Source organism: Ursus maritimus, unplaced genomic scaffold (genome assembly GCF_017311325.1).
Source record: "Ursus maritimus isolate PB19 unplaced genomic scaffold, ASM1731132v1 scaffold_25, whole genome shotgun sequence".
In the NCBI taxonomy this organism is placed as follows: domain Eukaryota; kingdom Metazoa; phylum Chordata; class Mammalia; order Carnivora; family Ursidae; genus Ursus; species Ursus maritimus.
This window is the reverse complement of record NW_024425008.1, coordinates 35,553,950-35,572,471: the sequence shown is the minus strand read 5'-3', so window position 1 is coordinate 35,572,471 and position 18,522 is coordinate 35,553,950. Positions and strand designations below refer to the sequence as shown.

General features: G+C 36.5%; 1 protein-coding gene across 1 annotated transcript in view; it reads right to left on the bottom strand.

The window, feature by feature from the left end:
- Positions 1–18,522, bottom strand: part of KCNH5 (potassium voltage-gated channel subfamily H member 5) — a 282,791-nt gene that overhangs the window by 140,154 nt on the left and 124,115 nt on the right. The gene's annotated exons all lie outside the window — the stretch shown is intronic.

The window sequence follows — 18,522 nt, the reverse complement described above, 5'->3', positions numbered from 1 at the left end:
GCACCTACTAAGTACACAGCATTGTCCCAGGCACTGTGGATTAATAAAAATAAATAAATAAATAAAACCAGATGCTTAGTCCTAAAGAGCATAGAATATGTTAGGGGCACAGACTAGAGAATATTATGTAAGATATTATATCATATAATATAATAAAGGGTTAATTTTTAAGATTACATTTTAGAAAGTAAGAAAAGAAATAGTATAATGTGTGATTTAGTCATGATGATATCTAATTTCTGGTATTAAAAATAGGACTAATAGACTAGAACAAAGGTAAAAAGTACAGAAGGGAATGAGTGGATTTGGTTTAAAATCCCTTATATTGCACTAAAAGAAGGGAAAGCTACTCATTAACAGTAGACTTTGTTAAACATGCATATGAAGATTTCTAGAGAAATCACTGAAAGAATAGACATGGAGATTATAACTCCCAAAATAGTTGAGGGGGGAAAATTCAATCCAAAAGGAAGGAAAGGAAAGGAAAGGAAAGGAAAGGAAAGGAAAGGAAAGGAAAGGAAAGGAAAGAAAAGAAAAGAAAAGAAGAAAAGAAAAAGAACGAAAGAGAGGGAGGGAGGGAGGAAAAGAGAGAAAGAAAGAAAGAAAGAAAGAAAGAAAGAAAGAGAGGGAGGAAGGGAGGAAGGAAGGAAGGAAGATAGAAAGAAAGAAAGAAAGAAAATAACAGAAAAATCAGAAATTGAAAGCACAAAGATTATAGATAGAATTTTAAAGTACTGGTAATTAAAACAAATGTAAACAGACTAAAATCTTTAGTCAAAATCAAGATTGCCAAAGTGAATTTTTCAAAAATACAACAATGAACTATTTATGTGAGACTGAAAAAAGCATTAAAACACCAAATGGTTGAAAGTTGAAGGTTAAAAATTATATGTCAGATAAATAGTAATCAAAATAAATCTGGTATTAATAATAGATAATAGATTCCCATTCAAAAATCATTATTAGAGATATACGCAAATACTGCTGGGGATCAAATAATATAAAAATTATTACTAGAGATAATATAAATTATTGCTAGAGATAAAATGGTTATATAATAATGTTAACTTTACTGGAACTTTAAATACAAAAAATAATAGTTATGGGGTGCCTGGGTGGCGCAGGCGTTAAGCGTCTGCCTTCAGCTCAGGACGTGATCCCAGCGTTCTGGGATCGAGCCCTGCATCGGGCTCCTCTGCTGGGAGCCTGCTTCTTCCTCTCCCACTCCCCCTGCTTGTGTTCCCTCTCTCTCTCACTGGCTGTCTCTGTCAAATAAATAAATAAAATCTTTAAAAAAATAATAATAATAGTTATATAATAGACAATATATGCAAAACAGTAATATATAGAGTAACTACGTATGGGTCAAAATTTTAATTACCCTGAAGACATCAGTTTAAACTTGTATGTACCTTGTAACATAGCTTCAGAATATATAAAGCAGAAATTGCCAATAGATAGGAGTTTGAAAAATTCACGAAGATGAAAGGAGATTTTAACACATCTCTCTTAAAAACTGATTCATCAAGCAGATGAAAAAATCATTAAACATACATTTCGAGCCACACAGTACATAAGCCACAAAACCTGGAGAATTTAATTCTTCTCAAAGGAGTGGTAACAAAAATGAACCATACCAAGGCAGTAAAACAAGTCTTGGCAAATTCCAAAAACACTGGCACAATGTAGAATATATTTATATATATTAGAATATGTGTATAAATATAAATATATTTATTAATATATCTAATATAAATACATTGATTTATATTGGAATATAAGTTAGCAGTCAATACCTATAAATACAGAGAACAAACTGATGGTTGCCAGAAGGGAGGGAGAAGAGGGGAGGAGCAAAATGGGTGAAGGGGAGTGGGAGATACAGGCTTCCAGTTATTGAATGAATAAGTCATGAAAATAAAAGGCACAGCACAGGGAATACAGTCAATGATACTGTAATAGCATTGAATGCTGATGGAGGGTAGCTACACTTGTGGTGAGAACAGTATGATGTTTAGAGCTGTTGAATCACTATGTTGTGCACCTGAAACTAATGTAACATTGTGTGTCAACTATACTCAAATTTTAAAAATGTTGAAATAAATAAATAAAAATGGAAAAAAATTAGCAGCTAATAGCAAAAATAAAACACTCATGCATTTAGAAACGTTAAAATAAGCTTTTAAATAACCTACAGGTTAAAGAAGAAAGAAGATATCCAAACAGAAATTAGAAAATACTTAGAACTGAACACTATCTTGTATCTAATCTAGGGCATGCAGTTTTTCACATTTTAATATCTCTGAAATCAGAATGTATCTTATAATCAATGACAACTTTCAACTATAGTTGGGCAGATGACATATTATGGTATATTATATATTTAATGTATATGTTTTTTATGGAGAAAATTATAAACACATAGAAATACCATGCTCAATATCATGATACCAGTTCTCTAACAACTGACCTACAGTTTCAAGGTGAAATCAAAATATCAACAGGTTATAGGTATTCCTATAGGTGTGTGCATAGATTTACTTGCTGATTCTAAAAGTGGAAGAGAAAAATGCTAACAAGGGTTGTAACATTCTGAAATGAGCAGCACCAGACTGAGAGATTTGCCTTACTTCATAATAATATTAATTATAAACTTCTACCACAAAAAGCAACAAGTAAATATTGGAGAGGCAGCATAGTATACAGAGCCAGACTGCCTGAGCTCAAAGTCTGGGTCTGCCCCTTTCCAGATATGTGACTCTAGAAAAATTAAGCTTTTGTGCCTCAGTTGACACATCTATAAAATTAGGGTAATAAGAATAACTTCCTTATAAAGATTAAGTGAGTTAATCTTTATAAAACTCTTAGAACAGCAACTGGCATGCAGTAGGCACTATACACGTGTTTGATAAATTGACAGTGTGGTAGATATATGGAAAGACAGGTAACTCCATCAACTCCATGGGTTAATGAAAGCCCGATATATAAAACATGTAATACTGTAGATGAGTTGGGGGAAATGAACAATTTGGTAAATGGTACTAAAATGTCCAGATGTGGGGAAATGAAACTAAATCCCTACCTCACATCCTAATAAAAAATGCATTTTAGATCTGACTAGGGTTTAAATCAAAGTGGAAAAATTTTGTAACATTCAGAAGGAAATATAGGAGAGTATTCCTAAGATCTCAAACAAGATGGCAAAAGCACAAACCACGAAAGATGGGTTTAACTACATTAAATGAAGATCTATTCCGAAGATACCATAATGATGGTTAGCAGAGTGGCGCAGGGGAAGTACGAAGTACGCCCATAAGATACCACAATGAAAATGAAAATATGCGATACACTGGGAGAAGATATTTGCAACTAAAGATATATCCAGAATATAGAAAGAGTAACTAAGGATCAATTAAAAAGACAAACAACCAAATGAAAATGGACAGAAGATTTAAAAAGGTCTATTATAGAATAGGAGACATATGAAATGATTCTCATCTTTTTAAAATTCTGATTAGTAATCAGGGAACCATAACCTGAAAACACAATTATCACATTCCCATCCCCCTGGTGGTGGTGATATGGATCAGGACCTCATGATTACCACCAGTGGAACACCATGGAAATAAAATTTCACATCATCTTGTAAAGTTGACCAAATGCACAGCTATGACATGGTAACTCCTCTCATAGGCATATATATACACTTCTTGCACATCTGCACTGAGAGATGTATGCAAAAATGTTTACAGAAGCACTGTTTGTACTGAAAATAAAACTAGAGATAATCATAATATGTAGCACACTTTAGACTGGTAACAGGAATTGCAGGAACCATACAATAGAGCACTATTTGGCAGTGGCGAAAAAATGAACTACGGTCTCACATAATTGAGTGAATGAACCTAATACACATAATAGTGAGGCAAATGAGCAAGTCACAGGAGAATGCATATGGTGTATGAATATAAATGCCAAATGAATATAACATGCAAAAACAGGCAAAACTAAGCAATGTATTATTTGGGGACACATTCCTTGGATATGGAAACAAAACCAGGAGAGTGGTCTCCTCTAAGGCAGAGGGGAAGAGTATTGGAATGTCAAGGACCAGGGTGACATCTAAAGCATTGGTAGTGTTTCTTTTTCTCTTTAAGCTGGGTACTAGGTACATTTTGCTGCTTTGATACTGTACATATATTTAATAGACACTCTTTAAATATATGATGTACCACGTGACAAAAACAATTTTAACAAAGAATACTTGTAATTCCTACCCTCAGCAAAATACATAATACTTTTAAAAATATATGGAGCTCAGTCAGATAAGCGTCGGACTCTTGGTTTTGGCTCAGGGTTCTGAGATGGAGCCCTGTGTGGGGTCCCACGCCCAGCACGGAGTGTGCTTGTCCCTCTCCCTCTGCTCCTCCCCCCTCCCGAATAAATAAATAAAACCTTAAAAAATATATATGTAAGCAGATGTTTATTTTATAATCTATATGCAATTTATTTTATTTTGTTGTGATAAGAACACCGAACATGCGACCTAGCCTCGGAACAGATTTTGAAGTGGCATTTCTAGGCGCTCTGATGCTGTGCAGCTCGTCTACACAATGTATCCGTCTTGCAGAACTAAATCTTGCAAACACACCCTTAAAAGTTTCACGAAACTTCTTTTTACTTGCACATTTATCTCCCCACTCTTGGAAACTTTGACTTAATGACCTCTCTAACACCGAGTAGGCTGGGTCTGATAGAGGGAGTATGGTATGTTTTTTAAGAACCCAATTTTGTAGTCAGAGAAATCTGGCTTAAATCCTGACTCTGCCACCAGTTAGCTGTAGGACTTCAGACAAATCACTTCATTTTTCCTTGTTCCAATTTCCTCATCTGAAAAAAATGTGGATAATAATATCTATTTCATAAGACTGTTATAAATGCACTTATGAAAATTATGTGATTTTCCACAAATTATGAAAATTACAAACAGTGTCAGACCCATAACTAGGGCATAATAAATAGTTGTGGGGAAAAGCAGAATTCTGTAGTCCTTTGATTATATTCCAAATGAAAGAACAGACCTCCCTTCCTCTTCACACCACCCTTGGGCTCCTGTCAAAAGATGGAGGCCTCAAACCACCACCACCACTACCCACACCCACACACTGCTATGTTACCAAAGCTTATTCCCCTCCTGGTTTCCATTTTGCTAAAAATCTTGTCAGGAGAATGTGGCAAGTGTTTATTTTGAAAATTGGGTTTCTCCTAGAGAGGGAAGGAACGGGACCCAACTCAGAGCCTGTCACTTCAGAAATAAGAAGGAACCACTCTTCCAAGATTGAAGGAAAGATGGGCTGAAAGGCAGACAGTGAAAGTGAATGCTGGGTACCATCAATCTTGTTACTTTGTATCTCTGGACCCCAGTTTCATTGAAAAGTTTGGTCAGACAACATGTATGGTCCTCTTCAGTACTAGCACTCTATCAGCCCATGTAGGATGTTGACTCACTGCAAGCTCAGAAAAAAATATTTTAGAAGTGGCAGAGAATGTGCCAGGGGATCAGTGGTAAATAAATAAGATTATTCCACAATGACAAAGATGAAATTGGACTGCATCATTCATATGGCCTGAGGAAGCCGCTAGAAAAATAATGAATAGATTGATGGATGGGTGGCTTCATTATTGGGGCTATCAAAGTTATACAGAATGTATGATTGCTAATGCTGTTATAAATAGTTTAATACTAAAAGTTGATCTGATGTCATATCTAAATAATTTCATTATATTATAGATATTTATTTATTTTTCAGAAAATATTGATTGTGAGGAGATCATAGGCTTTTTCCTTAAATGAAAAAAGTCATTCTTGTATCAATTTCTTAAGGAGCTATAAAACATTTATGTGAAATTAAGAGAGTATGGTTTTTGAACATGTCAGAAATGATGGCATCCATGTAAGAGTACTCCCTGATGAAGTCATTACAAATGCATAACTTCCTCAGAAATGCACATCATCTTCATCAAGAATGCAAGTAAATCAAAAAGTAACTGTTTCCACATGGGCATATAAATAATTTTAGTCTAAGTAAACTCTTTATACATCGAGAATGAAATTATCAGAATATTTTCTCTTAATCACTATCTGTGTTTTTCCTTCATTGGCATGGATCTGCTATTTTACACAACTGAAGGGTCTCCACACTGAATTCAGTCTTGTGATCTCACTTTTACACTATGATTATAGACACGAAAGCAGATGAAACCTAGTTAGAAGCAGACTAATTGATTTGACTGGAGGGGGTATTATGTTTGATTCTTCCCAATCAACCAGAGAGACCCTCTCGTCTTCAGCAAAACTGCACCCACACATATACCCCCATTCCTACCCTAATGGTCTTCTGTGGTTTCCTCATAACCCACACCTTCTCTGATCTGGAGAAGCTGCCATGGGTTCCCTCACACACACATGCATACACACATACACATACACAGTTCACAGAAATTAAGCCCTCATCAAAGGTGCAAAATCATCTTTATTTTAGTCAGGTTTATCATTTCTCATAGTTTTCACAGATGATATACTGAATCTTAAGTGGCTTCTAAAGATAACCATAAGCCTTTGATGAAATAAAAGATGCTGAATTCCAACTTGTATGTACTTCTCAATTCATTTTCCCCTACCACAAGCCAAACAGGGGCCTTACACGTGAAATTTGAATATGTCTGACTTCCACAAAGCCTACTACCAATAGGAATCATTAGCTTACATGTTAGAGCTCTGCTTTTCAGGAAAAAAAGAAGTTAAAAAGAAAATGATTGTGATGTAAAGAATATTCATTTATAAAGCTTAAATTTTACCCCAGCAGTGATCTAGATGTATATTTTTTTGTTCACAGAATCAGAGCTCTGGAGGGGTCACTGAGAAGTCAGCAAGCCAATCATCGGGGTTCAGATGGAATTGTACCCAAAATGGATTAAGAAAAAAAACCTACCTCCCCTCCTGATGATGTCCCAGTAAGTAGCCACAACTTCCCTTCCTATCCTATCCCCAAATCTCAAAACCTCACCAGTTCCTCAGATCTTTTCGGAATATACAATGAAGCCTCTTTTGTTTTGTTTCAGCTTTGGTAACACTGGCATAATAACCCTGGTACTGAAAATTATTAATGAAGATACAAAATAATGAGGCCCAGAGAATAAGGCCATAGAAAGTGAGTATTACGCAGGTCTGCGGAAGTCACTCCCATCCTGGTCTTGATTTCACAATGACCACACGATGAAAGTTTGTATTCTTTCTACCTTATTTTTCCATCCTTGCTAAGATCGCTTTCCTCCCTTCTCCTGCATTTTGGGGGAGAAACAAAAGATGACAGATGTTAGGTAAGAATCCTGGATTCTCCCAACAAAGAGGAAGTCATGAAATCATGAAGTTGCTAAAGGATAGAAAATTACTCTGTGGCATGTGTTCATTTGCTGTCAAAATTCCTGTTAGCTTTCCTAGTCTCCAGTAAATGAGGCCAACTTCCTGCTCAGGGAAGCAATGTCAGCAGAGAGGAGTGAACAAGTGTGGTGCAGCCAGCTTCCAGGCTGAGCCAACCATGTCTAGTTCTCCCAGGCCCTCCGTCACACTCACTTGCTCTATCCCAAGGACCCACACAGTGCTTTTCTTTTTTATTTTTTTTTTTTCAGAGTGCTTTTAAATAGGTTTTCCATGGCACGATTAAAGAGAAACATGTTCAGTAACAGTTAGCGACATGGGCAGAAACCAAGGCGGGAATCAGACCCACTTCTCATCCATCTGCCACCCACGCAGAACGTGACAGCATTGCCTCCTGCCCACTGCTCTGCTTCTTCCCTATGGTTGGAAAGTTGCCTTCCTTACTCAAAAAGATAACACACCTACTGTAAAACTTCTACGTGAAAGCTCCCTTCACAGACAATGACTACAGTTTTATTCAACGTCATAGTTTGTTTTTTCAACTTTTCTCCAGGATTTTAGTATCTTGACTACATTCATTCATTCATTGTCATTCATTTACTGAGAGTCTAATGACTGTCAGACACCATGTTCGGTTCTTGTCAGGAAATGGTGAGCAAACCTACACATTCCGTGTTCAGGGGAGCTTACAATCTGTCTAGTGGGAAGGATCAAATTAAAAAGTCACAAACGTGACCTCTGTACATGGATGTGTGTCATCACAGACATACACATACTTGATGCTGGGAGTTTATTAAAGGCTGAGATGACCTAAGTTGGAAGGTCAGAGAAGACTTCCAATGAAATAGTGACAAGCTGAGATGTAGAGGAAGCATAGAAGCCCATTCTGTAACAAAGCCACTTTCCTCTCTTTGACACAAATCTATATTTCACTTGAGTCAACGTTGCTCATGATTTCCACTAAGATTGAGAATAATCCATCTTCTCTTTTAAAGAAAAGGTTGGATACTGAAAATATAAGACCTGTCTAGTTCTCTGTTGAACAATAAACAGAACACAGCAAGGCTTTTCCCCTTCGCTTTCCAACTGAAATTGTTAAACTCATAAAGATGAAAAGAACTGACCACCCTTCACATATAAAAGTCATGTTGTTCACCTACCATAGTAGGATAAAATTAGAGAGTTTGGGGTTTTTCCTCTTCTTTTCTTTTCTTTTTTTGGGATAGCGAGAGAGAGGATGTGCAAGCAAGGGGCAGGGGTAGAGGGAGAGGGACTGAGAGAATCTTAAGCAGGTTCCACACCCAGCACAGAGCCTGACTCAGGGCTCGATCTCACATCCCTGAGATCATGACCTGAGCTGAATTCAACAGTTGGACGCTTAACCAACTGAGCCACCCAGGTGCCCCTCTTGTGAACTCTTGTCTCATTTTTTGGTGACATCGATATTCCTTCTCATTTCACTTTCCCCATGAAGGTACATGTAAGTACATGTTTGTAAAGACTGTTTACTGGATTGAACAGGGAATCAGAATCCAACTCAATTCAAAATACTTTCTAACAGGGGCGCCTGGGTGGCTCAGCCATCAAGCGTCTGCCTTCGGCTGAGGTCATGATCCCTGGGTCCTGGGATCGAGCCCCGCATCAGGCTCCCTGCTTGGCAGGAAGCCTGCTTCTCCCTCTCACACTCCCCTTGCTTGTGTTCCCTCTCTTGCTGTCTCTCTCTGTCAAATAAATAAATAAAATCTTTAAAAAAAATACTTTCTAACACCTTACCTAAGGTATCTCAAAAACAAAAATTGTGTCCTTCATTGGACAACTTACAACATCATCTCAATTCTTCCTGAATTTTTTGTTCTTGCATCTTCAAGCCCCATTGTTGTGGTTTTTTTTTTTTAAATCTTACCATCTGAACCCCTTCCTGTAATTCTGACTACAATTTCCCACATGTACAAAACCTAGGGAAACGGAGTTCTCTCTTTAATTATTGAATTCTGCTGCCCTGGTTTTTGTTAGCGTTCACATCCAGTATGCTGGCTTGGACGCACAGTCTCAGGAAAACTGGACAAATTAGTCAGGCTCACTGACAAAGATCCTGTGTTTCTCATCTATATAGAAACATAAAATATGACCCAGTCATACCTGGAGTATTTCAGGAGTGATTACAGGGAAGCAACATAGATCTTGTCCATTACTCCCCCTTGTTTATGAGGCCTGTCATTCTATCAGAGAAGAAAATGAAATAAGTCTGCCATGATTTGTCTTCACAGTACCACGCTGACTGTTTCCTAGTTTATCGTGCATTTTTATTCATTCCCACATGATAGTCTTAAAGAAAGGGCAACTCCCAAGCTTACATAACAAGGGGCCTGGTATCCAAAGAGATCAGTATCTAGGACAAGAAAACAAGAGGCTGCAATCAAGGGATGCCTACAGGGTTGAAAAACTGGGGACCATACCGAAACAAAGAGTTTGAGTAACAAGTATTAGAAATTAAATGCAAATAAGGATCTCAATACTAAGTGACATCTTTTTGTCATTTCCTGCTCATTCGTTTATTTTCTGTAAAGCAGGAAGCAGTTCTCTAGTTCGGGCTTTCCTGGCTGGAGTATCAAATGATAGGCACAAAGTACAGCAGCGTCTGAAACTTGCTCTGGGCCCGTGCCCTACATAATAACATCATCTATAACTCAGTAATCAACTAACAATCAATGCTCTCCTGCTGTTAGATTTCCAGGAGGGCGTTGTGCAAGATGGAAGTCATCTAAGTACTGGGGATATGTTCTTAGATATCCCAAGGGTATCCTTGATACCCCATGATGAATCTATCACCCAAGACCTTATATAAACAATTTTCAAACATAGTTAAGTATGCAAACTACACAAACTCTTCGGAGTAATATAGTCCATATATTCACAAGTTAGCTTGTATAAAAGTACTATATTTCATTTTATCTGACCTAAAAAGAGAAAAGAAACCAGTATTTATTAAGCATCAAATATGTAGTAATACAAGGCTGTTTGTGCAATCTTCGACCTCATTTTGTCTTCACAAGACTGCTATGATGTCCATTTCACAGATTAGGAAACTAAAAGGTCAATGAGGTCAACTACTTGGTTAGTAGTCAGGGGAGCAGAGATAAGTAGAGATCTAACAGACAAGTCTCACTTCCAAATATCTGCCTGCCTCTTGTTCATATAAAAAGTGCCTCCTGAGTTCCTAGTCAAGATGGTGGTCTTAGAACATGCTATGGTCTCTCCTTCCTGCCCCAAATTCCTAGAAATTATAAAACAGCTTATTGAAACTTAGACGAGGATCCCTCAGCAAATCCTAGATTCAAGGAAATTATTAGAAATCCCTGCAAGATGGGAGACAGCATCTAAACAAAGAAGGAAAACAAAGCTCCAACCTCCAGACAAATGGACTGGAACTCAACAGCTATAAATACAAAGTAATTGCTAATGATGACAACAAAAAGAGAACAGCATGAAACAAATTCTAGATGATGTCGGCATCATAGTCAATGGGACAGGGAAGGAAAAAAAAATGGAAAGAATTCTGTAGTTCTTTTCTTGGACAAGACAGAATGACATCGTAATTCTGAGCCATGCTAAAAATAGATACATATATGTTAAAATACATATAAATCAGACATACATATAGATGTCGTTTTTCAAAATACAAAATTTTATATTTTACATATATGTAATTTATTGTAATGTCAGTGTTGACTTAAACTATTTTTAAAGGGTGCCAAGTGTGTGTATTAAAAATTAAGAATGCCAAGAGAATTGTTTAGCTTCCAAATCATTAAAGGGGAAGTAAATAAACACCTACAACAGCACAGCCCCAAACACATGAAAACAGTCAATTCCACAAAAAACAGAAAAGGGGATGCGGAAAGAGAAGAAAGCATAGTAAACATAAATTAATTCCTATGAAGCAAAATTCAAATTAAACATAACTATATTAAGCTCAAAAGGCAAAGCAAAAATTTTAACCTAGAAATAAGACATTTTTAAATGACTCATGTATTAAGGAATAAATTTAAAGACAAATTAGAAACAGGGTATATAACAACAATGAAAGTATGGCATACCAAAACCTGTGGGGTATGCCCAAGGAGATTCTCAGAGGGGCTCTGCAGCAACAGGTATACTTAATAGAAAATAAAAATATTAACCTAAAGAATTAATGTTATTAAGTTGAAACAGTAATCAGTATGATCTTCCTCCTATCTCAATCTTCCATTAAAGATAAAAACAAAATAAACTCAAAGAAAATACAGCAGTGAAAGTTTAAATTAATAAGCTAAATTACATTAATAACTTAAACTAAATTAAAAGTTTAACACCAGAATGGATGTTACAGACAATTTTTGTAAGGCAAAAATAAAGTACCAATGAAATGAAATGGGTTTTTTTGTTTTGTTTTGTTTTTCAAGTAGGCCCCACACCCGGTGTGGCCCCCAGCGTGGGACTTGAACTCAGGACCCTGAGATCAAGAGTCAGATGGTCAATTAACTGTGCTACCCAGGCACCCCTGAAACAAATTCTTTTAAAATAACCAAAGAGAGGGGTGCCTGGGTGGCTCAGTCGGTTAATCATCTGCCTTCATGATCTCAGCGTCCTGGGATTGAGCCCTGCAGAGAGTCTACTTCTCCCGCTCTCTCTGCCCCTCCCCCGATCCTTCTCTCTCTCTCTTTCTCTTAAATAAATGAGTAATCTTTAAAAAAAAAAAAGAGAGAGAGAGAGAGAGGTGGCATATAAGCACATGAAAAGATGTTCAAAATCATTAGCCACCAGAAAAACAAAAATTAAAATCACACTGTCACTACACACCTATCACCATGGATAAAATAAAAACTAGTGACAATAGTAAAAGCTGGTGAGGAGGAACTGTCTCACTCACATTCCCTGGGAATACACTGGTGGGAATTTAAAATGGTACAACCTCTCCAGAAAACAGTTTGGTAGTTTCTTATAAAACTAAACACATAATTGCCATAAGACCCAGCAATTGCACTCTTGGGCATTTATCCTAAAGAAACAAAAACGTATGTTCACACAAAAAGTTGTCAACAAGTGTTCATAGCAGCTTTATTCACAATTGCCAAACACTGAAAACATCCCAGATGCCTATTTATATACATGCCATTTAATACTGCTCAGCAATTAAAAGGAAGGCATTATTGATACACACAACAATCTGGGTGAATCTCCAGAAAATTATACTGAGTGAAATGTCAAAGCCAAAAGGTTACATAGTGTGTTTCCATTTGAAGAACATTTTTAAATGAAAAATCCTTACAAATAATGATGTACTATATGCTGGCTAATTGAACATGATAATAAAAAAAACAAATGAAAAGCAGATTAGTGACTGACAGTGGCTAAGGATGGGGAAAATGTGTATATGGGGGGGAGCAGGAGGGAGGTATGTGTACTTATAAAAGGGCACCAGGAGAGATGACCGTGGTAATGGAACTCTTTAGTATCTTGACCACAGCATTATAAACGCAGATCTAGCCATGTGATAAAGCTGTATAGAATACACACACACACACACACACACACACACACACACACGAAGTACAAGCACAACTGAGCAAAGTTGAGTAAGATCAGTGGATTGCATCAATGTCAGAATGCTGGTTGTGACGTTACACTATAGCTTTACCAAGTAGTACCACCATCAAGGAAGCCAAGTAAAGGGTATATGGAATCTCTTTGTATTATTTCTTAAAGCTTCATGTTAACGTACAATTATCTCGATTAAAAAAAAATTAACAGAGATGGATTTTTGGCAAGTATAATCTGGGACAAAGCAAGCAAACATTAAAAATAAAAAAACCCTAAAAATAATATCATAAGGGAATAGTATGAGCAACTGTCAATGAACTTGAAACCTGGTTAAAATGACAAGTTTTCTAGGAAAAAATTACCTAAATCATCTCAAGAAGAAGTTAAAACTCTGAATCGATCAATAAATACAGAAGAAATTGAAACAGTAATCAAGAAGATCTACCTCCTATCTCTATGACACCCAATTCCTTCATGCAGAAAATTTATTATAACAGACCTGAGCCTGCCACCATTAGAAAGGCCAGTTTGCAAGGCTGGCTCTTGGCTGGTTTCTGGGATCTCAACCAGTGAACACTTCCCTACATTGATACAAAACTTCCTCTAAAGGAGCGGCTTGCTGTGCCTAAATTGTTTGTATGAAGAATATGGTTTATGCTAAAAACCTGCATTCTTTCTGAGAGTCTGGGATTTTGATGTACATTATACAGAGGGTGCTTATGTAACCAGCCCCCAATTTAAAAAAACCCTGGGTGCTGAGTCTCCAATGTTCTTCTTTGGCACGGTTCATATATGTTCATCTTGTTGCTGGGGAAATTAAGCATACCCCATGTGACCCCACTGGGAGAACACCATGGAAGCTAGCACCTGGTTTCCTCCAGACTTTGTCTCCATTCACCTTTGCCCTTTGTGGATTTTGCCTCGTACACTTTGGCTGTAATAAAGCTTAGCCATGAATAAAACTAAAGACTGAATCCTCTGAGTCCTTCTAGCAAATCACCAAACATGGGGTGTTCTTAGAGAATCCTGACACATCTCTTCACTATCTTAAAAAAGGCAAAGGTCCAAATGACTTTTTAGCTACCCTATGATCCAGCAATTGCACTACTGGGTATTTACCCCAAAGATACAGACGTAGTGAAGAGAAGGGCCATATGCACCCCAGTGTTCATAGCCCCTTTGTCCACAATAGCTAAATCGTGGAAGGAGCCGAGATGCCCTTCAACAGATGACTGGATTAAGAAGATGTGGTCCATATATACAATGGAATATTACTCAGCTATCAAAAAGAACGATTTCTCAACATTTGCTGCAACATGGACAGCACTGGAGGAGATAATGCTAAGTGAAATAAGTCAAGCAGAGAAAGATAATTATCATATGGTTTCACTCATCTATGGAACATAAGAAGTAGGAAGATCGGTAGGAGAAGAAAGGGATAAAGAAAGGAGGGGTAATCAGAAGGGGGAATGAAGCATGAGAGACTATGGACTCTGAGAAACAAACTGAGGGCTTCAGAGGGGAGGGGGGTGGGGGCAATGGGATAGACCGGTGATGGGTAGTAAGGAGGGCACGTATTGCATGGTGCACTGGGTGTTATACACAACTAATGAATCATCGAGCCTTACATCGGAAACCGGGGATGTACTGTATGGTGACTAACATAATATAATAAAAAAAATTATTATTAAAAAAAAAAAGAAAAAAGCCAGAAAACTGTTAGCTTTCTTTAAAATAGAAGTAGATTTTCATCACCTCTACTACCATTCACCAGGTCTGTTCTGTGTCCATCATTTCTCTCCTGTTTCACTACGATGAGCTTTTACACATCTCCTTCTTATTCTCTTGCTCACCACTCCCATATGTCTGTTAGTCCAGAGTGAGCCTGCACGGCCCCAACGCAGGTCATGCCACTACTCTGCCCAGAATCGGCACTGTCGGCGCATCTACAAACCCTCTCCTCACACCTGAGTCTCCTTACCTGCTCTGCTATCTCTGTTTCACAATGTACTGATCTCTTCCTACTAAAATTACAATTTTTTCACTTATCATATTTATTGTTTATTTTATGCCTTCCATTATTAGAACAGAAGCTTTGTGAACTAAGGAATTTTGGAGTGTTCACTAACGTAACTCAGATGTTTAGTACATTGCCTGTACATGTAGACACTTAATAGTTTTCTAATCAATGTATATCTGAGAATTGAAAAATAGATCTACCATTAAGGAGGGCATGTGATGTGATGAGCAGTGGGTATTATCTGCAACTGATGAGTTATTGAATACTACATCTGAAACTAAGGATGTACTATATGTTGGCTAATTGAATTTAAATTAAAAAAAACAGAAAAAGAAAAATAGTCCTACATAGGGAGAGAGATCAATGCCATTCACTACATTAACATGTGTTACATACACATACGAACTTAACAGATGTTGACAACTTTTTACTTTAAAAAAGGTCTCAACAAATTATAAGTAGGAGAAAAATTCCCCTGCTCCATTAAAGAAAGAAATAGAAAACATCATGCTTTATTATGAAAAGAGAAGCATTTCATTAAAATTACAGAAAGGAAAAAAGATGCTCACTTTCATAGCTATTACATATTTTACCGAGTGTCCTAGGAATGTAGTAAAACAAGGAAAAAAGAAAACATGTAGGCCAGGATGGAGGAGATAGTCATTAGGCAGGATTGTTACTTAACAGAAAACCAAATAGAATCAACTCTTGAAATACTAGGACTAAGTTCATGGTGTAACAGGATAAAAAAATCAACATACAAGAATCAGTAATTCTCCTATAAACCAGCAATGACCAATTAGGTAATTTTAGAAAGAACATTAAAAAAATGTATTCAGAGAAAAGACTGTGAAATGCCCCAGGAATAAGCCTAACAAGAAATACTCAAGATCTTTATGGAGACAACTGCAAAATGTCTCTCCCCCCTCTCCCCTCTCTCCCCTCTCTCCCCTCTTCTCTCCTCTCCCTCTAATCACGCTGGGGATCTGTTGTTTAGTTAACACCGCAGGCAGTCCTGTCCTACCTCCATCTGTGGATCCACCTGAAAAGGAGCTCTCTCTCAAGACATACATGGGGCTCAATTCCTCTCCTGATTCAACTCTGTTCAAACGTTACTTTACAGTGAAGATTTCCCTAACCAGAAGCGCACACATGCACTTTTATTGTTCTTTCTCCCTACACCCTACTTTATTTTTCTTCCAGGCACTTACCACCATGCAACATATTATATATTTGAATCTTAGGTGTTTTCTCTTTTCCTCCACTAACATAGAAGCTACTTAAAAGAAGGCACATTTTAATCAATGTTATATCCCCAACACCCATAACAGTGTCCTAAAAATAGTACGTGCTGAAAAAATATTTGCTGAGTGAAGGACATACAAGAATACCTGAATAAACTGAGATATTTACGTGCATGGGGGAAAGGTTGATGCTATAAGAAAGCTAATGATCTATATTTAACCTATAAATCCACTGCAATCTTTTTTTTTTTTTTTTCAGAGAGAGAGAGCATGGGCAAGCACAAAGGGAGAGGAAGAGGGAGAAGCAAACTCCCCGCTGAGCAGGGAGCCCCAGCGCTCCAGGAGGGGCTCAATCCCAGGACCCTGAGATCACAACCCATGCAGAAGGCAGATGCTCAGACGCTCAACCGACTGAGGCACCCAGGCACCCCAAATCCAACGCAATCTTAATCAAGAGTCCAATAGAATGTTTTCATGGAACCTGACAAGGTAATTCTGAAATTCATACAGAAGAGTCAATGCTCAGGAATAGCTAAAGCCTGGAATTGTGTCCTACCAGATATCAAAATACATTACAAAGACGTACAAATTAATAAAACATGACATTGATTCACAATTAGACATTTTGATCACTAAAATAGAATAAAAGAAGAACTGGGCCCATGGCATGTGAAAATTCTGTATACGAGAAAAATCAACATTTCAAGTTGGTGGATAAAGGCTTCGAACTAGTTAACTTTTGAAAACTTAAGAAATGTAAAGTGCTTTACATACTTCTCTGTTTCATAAGATATATATTTCAATTCATCACATCACATACCTGAAACTTACACGATATTATATGTCAGTTATATCTCTATAAAGCTGGGCGGGGAAAGATACTAAAGAAAAGATAAATATGACTAAAGATTACTTTTACCTAAGCCTGCCTATCTCTTAGGCTTGTCGTGAGGATTAAATGAGCTGATACATGTTAGAGAACAATAAAATCTATTAAAATGTCCCTAACATTCAGTTTAGTATGAAGAATTATTTGACAATTTTATAATAATAAATGGAAAATTGATGACAACAATCAAATCTTAATCTTATCTTTTAGTCCTTAAATGTGTACTGAATCAAATCAGATTCTAGTCTTCCATTCTCTTACCTTGCTCTATTAGCTCTTAGTTTTTCTTATATCTTAATTTATTTTAATAATTGCCTCAAAAAGCAATCTGCCATGTACAAACACAACATAATTAAATTTACAATTAATTGCTTTTATAAGCCATTTTGAGTATGAAAAATGAAAAGGAACAGAAAGCTTCAACCACATTTTTTCAGACTGAAGTAATTTACACATAGCCAGGTACGTTCCCCTAAAGTTGCATGGATTGGTGTATCTGTCTACTTAAGACTAAACCCTTGCTGGGAATATAAATTGTTACAGGAAGCAAAAAGTGGCTTTCTTTACTTTAACTGTGAAGAATTACCTAACAAATATATGTATACCTAATATATATATATATAATACATTATACATTAAAATTATATAATATTGTATATAATATTATTATATATTATATAATATTGTATGTAATATTATTATATATTATATATAATATTATATTATATATAATATAATATTATTATATATTATATATTAATATATATTATATATTATATAAATATTATATATATATATATTTTTCCTAACAACGTCTACCTGAAATGGTTTCTAAATCAGTACTTACTTTAAATTTTATTCTAAAGAAATAAAAATGTATGGAGGACAGATTGGGGCAGTGATTTGTCAAGACAACTGAAGCCACAGGATAAATCTAATGCATCTTCTAGGCCTAGGATATAAAATGAGCCACGAATAATCAATAGTGACATAAATACAGAAACGACCACACGTCAAAATAAATTTGAAACCTCTTTATTTGAAGAGTAGTGGTGGGCAACTGATTCAGAATTGCAAGTAAGATAGCAATGGTTTGTCTAATTAATAGGGACTCTCTAAATTCAATTTATATAACCACCTAGAATAATTATAGTGCTCAGAAGAAGCTGAAAGAGTAATAACACTATAAAATCCAAGGCAAAATGGTTTTTAATGCATACTGGAAGAAGCTTTGGTTTCGTAATGATTAATAATCATCACCTAAAATAACATAGTTTGTCAAAGAATTTTATTCATCTTTCAAGTGACTGTAGAGCAGTAATACATCCCTGAGGTTTAAAAGAAAAAATTT